The 8,505-nt window shown below is 32.5% G+C and overlaps 1 pseudogene; it reads left to right on the top strand.

Moving 5' to 3' along the window:
* The first annotated feature begins 3,145 nt into the window (after nt 1-3,145).
* On the top strand, nt 3,146-4,089 carry LOC124993795 (olfactory receptor 5K4-like; annotated as a pseudogene).
* Nucleotides 4,090-8,505: the final 4,416 nt, after the last annotated feature.

Here is an 8,505-nt window from a genome sequence, read left to right as displayed (position 1 = left end):
CTTTTCCAGTGATCAGTGTGAATCTTTTCTCTAACCATTACAGTTTTTCTGTAAACAATGTATGATACAAAGAGAAAAAGAATTAAGTGTGTGAAAACTCAAGATGATCCTTAAATTGACTTTGGTGATGGCCATTTGATTTAACCTCAGAATCTCAACGTGCATCCCTCTCTAATTAATGTTGCGTGGCTCCTGGTGTTTTGGGAACCATACTTCTCAGATTAGGAATCTGCGTAGAATTACCCTGATGTCAGTGCCAAAGAAGCCCCTTTAGAATTAATGGGAAACTTTAACTGTGCCCTGAGGCTAACATAATTGTTGTCACTGACCTATGAGTAGAGAAAATGTCCTAGATTTTCATAATTTGTTTTGTTCCCCAAAGTTTTAAGACCAAATTTTTAATCTTGGTTTCCCTGAAAGAAAAGGCCATCAGGTGTCCAATAAACTATTATAAAATGTTCATCAATGAACTCAAAATTTGAGGATGGATTTCTAATTCATTTATAATACAAATGTGAAGATGTACATTTATTTTAAAAATTTCAGCATTTTTATCGTTTTCACATTTTATCCACTTCATTTTTTTCTTACTTTGCTTCTAAATTGAAGACACTATGGAAAGAAAAAATGAGATACAGTATGGTGATTATTTTAAATATTCTGAGTTCAAAAACATGGTAGTTTTAACTATTCTGTAGTTAAATATAAAGAACCCTGCAAAATAATTCTGGATTGTATAGTAAAATTGATTTATGATTCAGACGAATAATTTGACTTTGCACTGGAAAAGAGAAAATGAGTTTTCACTCATTATATTTTGATGCAATAGCTCCTAAATAAGATGATAATTATTTAAAATAAGCATATTTTTCCTGAGTCCACATAAATATTTTCAGCATATTTGTCATTGTGTTGCTAGACTAATGACACTGTTGGCATTTTTATATTTTCGTAATTATTTTTACAAAATATTAAAATTCTGGGGGATATTTTAAAAGTGAAGTAGACCTAAAATATAAAGGGAAATTTATTTTTTTCATTGATTATAAGCCTCTAGTGATAAAACTCCAGAATCTTAGCATATTATATGAGCAAATAGAAAAAAATTTATGAAATTCATTGGGGACTAGAATAAGAAACAGAAATACTAACCAGAAAGTGTGTATAAAACAATGCATTTGAATAATTATTGTAGGCTTTTATCAAAACTGTCTATCTAGAGTATGCTAAACCCAAAGTCTTATAATAATTTCTGGAAGAAAAGGAAGATGATATTACCATTACTTAAAACACATGTTGTTTCTGCACTTGAAATAGCATAATTTATAGTTGCCAAATGATTTTAAATATATAGTACATTTGGATTAGCATTGAATCAATAAATACATAGTAAATTGAGAACAAATGAGTTTGTAAATCTATTTATTTGCTTATTTGTTTATTTTGAAAGACTGTTAATGTCACTGGGACTTATTGGATAAATACAAAGTATAAGCATTTAAAAGCAAAACCGAAAGGACTGAAAACCAAGTGCACAAATCCTCTTCTGAACTTCTGAACAGAAACATAAATTAGTTTAAACTAAAAATGAAGTACTTAAAATGCAAATGTAAAATGTTATTTTAGAAATGTAAATTATAGTTGTACTCCTAAATTTCTCCTGAAATGTTTTTTTTATGAACACAAAACCACAAGCAGGAAAGCATTTCTAACCAAAGAAAATTTTCTCTTTAAAAAAAAAAAGAACCTAAATTCAAACCTCATGTGATAGATCAATGATTGAGGTACTGGTGGATAGAGGAAAAGAGTTTCTGAAATATACATATTTGAATAATAAATTATTCAATAACATATAGTAGAATTCATAATGAAAAATACATGTCAGGAAAACAATGAGTTCTAGACTTAAATTTTTACAACAGAGCACTTAACACATTGAAACAATACAGGAAATTCCCAAAAGAATGAAACTGGCTACTTCTCAAAACCTTGTCATATTTCTTTTGTGAATATGCTATAACAACATACATTTGAGTTTGTAAATTTAAGTAGTGAAATAAATGGGGAAACTCCATGGGAGTGAACAAAAAGTGGATTTTTTTCCTAGAGAAGTTTGAGATAGGCATTTATTATGAGAAATATGCACACTGTGAATGGAGACTTTGTCAATAAGTCTCAGAATGTTACACATGCATATATATAGGTCACATAAAATTAGAGACAAATATTGGGATAAATCGATAATCAAGAGAAATAATTCCAGGATATTTGTCATACAAGATAGAAGTAGGATCCAGAATACCTTAAAAGGAATAGAAAACAGATTTTTAACTTATTAAGAAATTTTTTGATATGTTTGATATTGCTACCCTGTCTTAAAGAATAACTAGATTTGGGGGTGGGTGGTAACAGGGATTCTACTCAGGGGCATTCGACCACTGAGCCACATCCCCAGCCCTACTTTGTATTTTATTTGTGGACAGGGTCTCATTGAGTTGCTCAGCACCTTGCTGTTGCTGAGGCTGGCTTCGAACTCATGATCCTCCTCTCCTGCTTCAGCTCCTTAGCCACTGGGATGACAGGTGTCTGCCATTGTACCCAGCTAGATATTTCTTTAAAATATCTCTTGGTGACCTTATCTGTGAAAGTTTACCGAATTATAGAAAGTATTTCTCCAACTTGACATGATTATGCACATTTTTAAAAAACTTATACATCTATCCATTAAAAACTCTAAAAAATGACTTACCTTTAAATATCAAATCAATCTCATAAATAATATTTATAACTTTTTTAATTCATGGAGAGAATGCTACAATCAGACAATGTTTTTTAAGGTGGGAAATGGCAAAATAATTATACTGACCATCAGTCTGTACATGGCCATGTACAAAGAGCTTCTCCATCCTAGGAACTCACATAGACATTCCCAGACAATCCCTGTATGCACAACCCATGATATATTTCTTCTCAGAAGACTTCACATACTATGAGTGTGCCAGTTTTCAGGAGACAGCATAGGGTGATTTGAAATAGAAATGTTTTCTTCTTATACTTAGGGTAATTAAAAGGGGTGAATTAAACTCTTTCTGCTTATAATCTCAATTGAATTTCATTACAATTTATGTCTCAGCAGAAGTCAGGAATGACTGAGACAAATCATTCTTTGGCAACCCAATTTATCCTCATGGGATTTACAGATAACCAAAACCTGGAGACCCTTCTGTTTGTGGTGTTCTCTGCCATCTATCTGGTCACCATGGTGGGGAATCTAGGGTTGGTGGCCTTGATTTACATGGAGCACCGTCTTCACACACCAATGTACATCTTCCTGGGCAACTTGGCTCTCATGGACTCCTGCTGTTCCTATGCCATCACTCCCAAGATGTTAGAGAACTTCTTTTCTGAGGACAGAAGGATTTCCCTCTATGAGTGCATGGCACAGTTTTATATTCTCTGTTTTGCTGAGACTGCAGACTGCTTTCTTCTGGCAGCAATGGCCTATGACCTCTATGTGGCCATATGCAGACCACTGCAGTACCACACCCTGATGTCAAAGAAACTCTGCATTCAGATGACTACAGCAGCCCACATAGCTAGTAATCTGCATTCTATGATTCATGTAGGACTTCTATTAAGGCTAACTTTCTGCAGGTCTCATCAGATTGATCACTTTTTCTGTGATATCCTTCCCCTGTATAGATTCCCCTGTACTGACCCTTTTATTAATGAACTAATGATATACATTTTCTCAATGTCAATTCAAATCTTTACCGTTTCCACTGTCTTGATTTCTTATCTTTGCATTATTTTCACAATTTTCAAAATGAAATCTAAGGAGGAGAGAGGTAGAGCAATTTCAACCTGTGCATCCTATTTTCTCTCAGTCTCAATATTCTACGTTTGTCTTCTCACATATATTCAACACTCAAAGAAGAGGCTATGGGTATACTAGTGTCAATATTTTATACAATAGTGAGTCCCTTATTCAACCCTTTTACATATAGTCTGAGAAATAAGGAAGTGATAAATGTTCTCAAAAAAGTCATGAGGTCTTATTTTTAAACTTCATCCTCTACTGCAAATTAGTTTTAATTTTTATTTTTTACAGACTGCAGTTTGATTCACTGTACACAGAGGGGCATATCATTTCGTTTCTATGTTTTTACATGATATAGATGCATACCATTTGTGTAATCATACATGTACATCGGGTAATGATGTCTGTCTCATGCCACCATTTTCCATATTGGAGAATATCATACTAAGGGAAATAAGCCAATCCCAAAAAAACCAAACACTAAATGTTTTCCCTGATAAGTAATGAAGTTTTATTTACATAAGATTCCAAAAGTGGAAAAATAATGAAATGAGAAGGAATAAATGCACATTTTTGTAGAATAATTCACAATAAATTATAACAAATTTGGAAGGAAGAAAGTCTACTTTAGCTTGAAATATTTTGAAGGTTTGTTTCATTCTTGAAAGCATCAACAATTTATACAGTATGAAATATAAAATAGCAACTTGCATATTAAGTACTCAAAATGTTTAATACATATTAATGAAAACATTGTTATTATATATTCTATATTTTTGTCAGTAATAACATATACCAAAATTATATGTATTCATTGACTCTTTTTATTTTCATGAATCATCTTTTCATTTCCTCTATGCCCTACTTTATACACACATTTATTTGTAACATTGTTTACAGAGAAAAAATGTTAAAATGTTTCAACTTCATCATGAATAACTTCTCTATGTATTGATAGTCTTAGTATGTGTTTTCAATGTTTAGAATGTATACATATTTTAATTGGACAAACATATTTATGATATTGTTAAAATTTATAAGTCTTAACTGAAACTTCAGAAGTTTTATAAACAAAATTTATATAGTTTCATTTTTGATAGCTTGAATTTTAATACATAGTATTAATGTAGGACATGTTTTACAATATTGTGAAATGAGAATTAAAATTTGATTTAGGACTAATCATTAGTTTTTTTTAAAAAAAGCATTCATTTTTTAAAATTTTTTAATTTGTTCTAATTAGTTGTACATGACAGTAGAATGCATTTATACATGTGGTAGATCATAAATAAATGGAATGTAATTTCTCATTTTTCTGATTATACATACTGTAGGACAACGTCGGTCATGCAGTCATATATGTACATGAGGTAATAATGTCTGTTTCACTCCACTATCCTTCCTACCCCTATGCCCCTTCCCCTCCCTTCACTCCTCCCTACCTAACATAAAGTGACTCTACTCTTCCCTATTCCCTCCCCCTTATTGTGAATTAGCATCTTCATATCAGCCTTTGGGTTTGGGAGTTTGGCATATTTTGCTTACCATTCATTTACCAGCAAATGCCACAATTTCATTCTTCTTTAAGGCTGAGTAATAATTCATCAAACACACACACACACACACACACACACACACACACATACACACACATCACATTATATATATCACATTTTCTTTATCCATTCATCTGTTGAGGACTCCTAGGTTGGTTCCATAGTTCAGCTATTGTGAGTTGAGCTGCTATAAACATTGATGTGGCTGCATAACTGTAATATGCTCATTTTAAGTCCCTTGGGTATCAACTGAGGAGTGGGATAGCTGAGTCAAATGGCGTTTCCATTCCAAGTTTTCTGAGGAATCTCCATACCGCTTTCCAGAGTAGTCCCACCAATTTGCAATCCCACCAGCCATGTATGAGTGCACCTTTTCCCCCACATCCCCACCAAGATTTACTGTTGCTTGTATTCTTGATAATTGCCATTCTGATTGAAGTGCAAAGGAATTTTAGAGTAATTTTGATTGGCATTTCTCTAATTGCTAGAGAAATTGTACATTTTTTTCATATATTTATTGATTGATTGTATTTCTTCTTCTGTAAAGTGTCTGTTCAGTTCTTTAGACCATCTATTTATTGGGTTATTTGTTTTCGGAGTTCATTATATATCCTAGAGATTAATGCTTTATCTGAGGTACATGTGGTAAAGATTTTTCTCCCAATCTGTAGGTTCTCTCTTCACATTAGTGATTGTTACCTTTGCTAAGAAGAAGCTTTTTAATTTGAATCTATCCCATTTATTGATTCTTGATTTAACTTCTTGTGGTTTAGGGGTCTTGTTAAGGAAATCAGGTCCTAGGCCAATGTGGTGAGGATTTGGATCTACTTTTTCTTCTAGTAGTCACAGGGGTCTCTGTTCTAGTGCCTGTCTTGAATTCTTTCCTTATTGATTCTCATGTCTGTTTTTGGTACATACACATTAATGAAATCACATATATGTGCATGCATGGGAGATCAGCCTCTGTCTTGCACAGAAAACACAGGAGAGTCTTGATCCCTACACTGATATCCTAGGAAGTAAGGGAGACTTTCAGAAAGCAACAAAAGTAAAACATGACTAACTATGATTGGTGAACACTCTTCTGCTTCTACCCAAAGTCTCCTCTTAGGATTTGAAAGAGTTCATATACATGAAACCAATTTTCTCTATTCTTTATTTCTGTGTGACTATATTTTTATTATTCTTGATATCTTAATACTAAGATAGTCCAGAATGTTGATTTTCAGCTACATTAATTCAACTAATCTCCAAACTCAGAGCCTACTCCACATGGCAACTTGAATGTCTCAAAGACATCTCAAATTTAACATGATCAACCCACAACTCTTGAATTTCCCCTAAGCGTTGAAACTCTCTGGTCTTCTCTACTGTAATGGTAGCTTCCTCCAGCTTAAAGGGCAAGTCAGAAATTAAATGTAATTCTCCATCAGTCTCCCTTCAAACTTTCACAAGAACTGTCAGTATTCTCTCTTCAGTGTGCCAAATCTCTACTGTTTCACTATCTGCACACAATTCTCTCTCACCCAAGCATAATCAAGTGTTTCTTTCAGATTGGTCTACCTGTTTTTGCTGCATTAATTTATTTTAGATTTTTTGTTCATAAAACAATTTTTTAAATAATCCTGCTTCCCTGCTTGGCTTTCTCTTTCCTTTCCTCTCCTTCCCCTCCCCTTTTCGCCTTCCCCTTTCCCTGCCATTCATTTATTTCTTTTTTTTTTCTTTCTTTTTCTTCCTTTCTTTCCTCCGGTACTTATATCTTTACTTCCTGAAAGGGGGAAAAAAACCCCGAAGATACAAAAAAATAAAATTCCCATAGAAAAAACAGAATGTATAATCTAATCACCAGTTTTCAGAATACTAAGTTGTTTTCCTAATACCCTGTGAAACTTACGAATAACTTTAAACGGTGAAGATAAACTCAAAACTTTTTGCATATTTACTTATTCTAAGTGGATTGTAATTATTATTCCTTTCCTAAAACAAATTCATCTAAATAACTTCAAGTTTTTCCTGAATTTTTCTGGTAGGATCCCAGTAATTTCTGATAGATTTCTTGATCTCCGATATGAGAAAACAAAGCTAATGTTTGCAATTCCTATCTCAAAATGGGAATTGGGCATTTTTTCAAAGAAATCTTATAAGTCATAGTTTTCACTTGTTTCTGATGTATATGTTCTTGGCTTATTTAAAAAATGAAATAGCAAGCAAAGCACAGGTAAAAATATGCATACTGTGAGTTCCTTTTCTTTCTTACACCAATGACCATGTGTATGTGTGCATATATGTATGTTTGTGTGGGTGCACATGCACACGTATAGAATGTGTGTGCAAAAACTTTGCCTTGATTTTTAAAACTTTAAGCAGAATTGTGAAATCTTTCCATATAAGTATCTGATAATATGTCTTTCATCATTCATTTTTTCAATGTAGCCATCTAGTACTCTGTTCTGTGTTTATTTACTTAGAGCTTATGAATAAGGATTGAGATTCCTGTCAGTACTTTACCTGAGACATCTCTATTGATTCCTTTTCTCTAGCCACTTTTACTTTACTTTTGCTATATACATTGTACCAACTGTAGAACTAAGTATTCCTTTCTGAAAAAATCTAAAAATCTTATAATAGGTGAGTTAACAACTTTTAATATTAACTGCTACCACTGATAAATTTAATACCTCTGTCATATTTATTTCATTTAATATTTCTGACTTGCATCATGCTATATTTACTGTTATTCATTTATATGACTTTTTTACATACTTTGGGGGGAATTTCTTCTGGTCTTTTGGGCACTCTGAACATTTTTAGGTGTTTTCTTTATGTTAATACCTTTATTACACATACAATCCCCCTTATCTGCATTTATCATGCTTTTAGTTTGTCTGATATAAATAACATTATTTGATTACCACTAGTATTTATGTGCCAAATGAGGGAATCACTATACTTTAGCATTCCCTCTTTCTCTCTTTTCTCTTCTATTCTTGTTATTTTAATTTTTGTTAACTTTATTATTATTAATGAAATTAAAGAGAACCAAACAAAGACTTTGGAGTTGAAGAAATTAAAATTGAAAAAAAGAATACAGTGAGAATCACAATATACTAAATAGAGCAAAAGAAGGAG

This window comes from Sciurus carolinensis, chromosome 9 (genome assembly GCF_902686445.1).
Source record: "Sciurus carolinensis chromosome 9, mSciCar1.2, whole genome shotgun sequence".
Taxonomy (NCBI): Eukaryota; Metazoa; Chordata; class Mammalia; order Rodentia; family Sciuridae; genus Sciurus; species Sciurus carolinensis.
This window is presented reverse-complemented; position numbering and strand designations above follow the sequence as displayed.